This window comes from Schistocerca nitens, chromosome 5 (genome assembly GCF_023898315.1).
Source record: "Schistocerca nitens isolate TAMUIC-IGC-003100 chromosome 5, iqSchNite1.1, whole genome shotgun sequence".
In the NCBI taxonomy this organism is placed as follows: Eukaryota; Metazoa; Arthropoda; class Insecta; order Orthoptera; family Acrididae; genus Schistocerca; species Schistocerca nitens.
The window spans coordinates 873,045,073-873,047,172 of record NC_064618.1 but is presented as its reverse complement, the minus strand read 5'-3'; positions in this window follow the sequence as shown (position 1 = coordinate 873,047,172).

Sequence of the window (2,100 nt, the reverse complement as noted above, 5' to 3'; positions counted from 1 at the left end):
ACTTCCGCCCGTAGTGTACCCACTATCGATTGCGAGTTCTGTCTTCGGTGTACTTAGAAACCGTAGGTTGGTAACTCGACCGACTCACGTGTTTACTGCAGCAGACTCTTCGGCCTGTACTATTTATAGGCAAGCGCGGTCACGCTGTGGGAGGTTGTCGCGCAGTGGCCATCGTGTCTGCTCTGGTGAGGTCGACATCCTGCCATCCGCGTACGGGTGTTGTTATCGAACCCGCACTTCTACTCGTGGAGGAACGCCGGCCTGGTTGAGGCCCCTCTGTCCGCTCTTCACTGCTTGTCCGCGGGAGGCGGATGGCAGTCTAATCATCGCCTGCGTCGACAAACAGTAACCCGTCATGGGGCGGTGGAGCCACCGTTCGGCGAGGGTCTGAGTCCGGGAGCAGTTCGGCTGCGCCGGTGTCTGCCGGGACGACTGGGGACGTCTCAGAATTGCGCACAGCAGTCCCGGACAAACGACGAAGTGCCCTGAGGGAAAGGAGAAAATAAGTTAAGTGTAAATGTTTCAAGCTGATCGTCCTTTGGGATTGAAATTGTCCAGTCGTCTTTCCCGCCTTGTGGCCACCGCTGTGGCAATCCTCTGTTCTGTTCACTGTTGCAATTCTGACAGTGCAGATTCCTCCACGCAACGTTGCTAACCGGTGTAGTGGCGTATTTTGACAGTTATTTGTGTACGTTTGCACTTCTATGTTTTGGTAGTTCATCCTCCCGCCCTGTGGTTGCAGAATTTCGGTCGGTAAGTTAGTTCTTTGTCTCCCAAGATCTAGTGCTGTATTATTAAGGTTAATTCTAGTTCAGTCTACTGTTCTGTTAATACCTGGGTATATGTGTCCGCCATACTATTTGCGCTGTATTTATTCTAAGTGGGTTGCACTGACAGTGGTTGAGGGTTCGAGTCCTGTCACGGAGCTGATAAGGGGTCACATTGGTTTCGGCTTGTCAGTTGGAGGGTGTTGGCATGTGAGCGTTGCCTAGCGCTACCGGGACGTAAAGAAGAACATTGTGCTGATTAGGGAATGTCGTTACACGTTCGTGTTTTCATTTCGATACCTGTATTTGTGAAGGCAACCGCATGAAGTAAGATCTGTTCTGAAGCTATGCTGGATCTTGCGCTCTTGGGATTTTTGGTTTCTTTTGATCCCGACTATTTGGGTGTCACGAATATGGAACTGTGTTGTTAATGTTTGGCTTGGACAGCGGATACGCGGCTAGTTTAGTACGTGTGTAGTGGCATGGCGTCCTCGTGAAGGCGTGCCCGCTAGATTGCTGTCGCGTCTGCTCAAATTGTAATTTCCACCTTACTAAAACCCCCTTGTTAAAAGGGAGGAAGGAAAAAAAAACTTTAGAAATACTTTCTATTTGCATTAACTATCTTACCTGTCGCTTAAGTAAATATCTGCTCAGTGATTAAGCTAATGGGAGCACCTATCCTAAAAGCAATTAGCGCACTTCTGTTATGGTGGCCCTCGTGCCTATTTTGGTCCGAAAGATTGTATAAACAGGCTTACATGCTCCGTATCGAACTTACGATGTTGTTTTTTGAGTGACTGTGGATTATTAAAATTGATTATAGTGAAAACGTTTGTATTTTACCAACCGTGCTTATAAGTTATTAATGTGATTGGCTGGAATGTAATACGCAAGTTTTAGGACCATAGGTTGTCCAGGTAGAAATTTTGAAGCCATGCTGTGTTGTGAATTCATGTACTTATGTTTTATATTGCAATGAGAATTTAAATGTGGTAAACCCACGCTTTGTGATTAATAATTAAAGATTTAAGAGTGCATTCACTTAGCGCTTACTTTTGTGTTGTGTTATTATTATTTTTAAAAATTATAATATGCGTTTTAGTTTCTTAAATTAAAGCCTTTCCAATTCGAAAGTGGTGGCCCTCCCATTTTGGGCAATTGTAAGCATCGAAGCAGGATTTACGTAGTTGGTGTTATGTATTGTGTGTTATGAATAAATTATTTATGTGTTAAATCACGTAAATTCCTTAGCCCCGTCCACACCTTGGTCATAGTCTTTTAATATTAAATGATCAGACCACCGTTCCGCTGCCTTTGCTTCCTGAGGATTCTC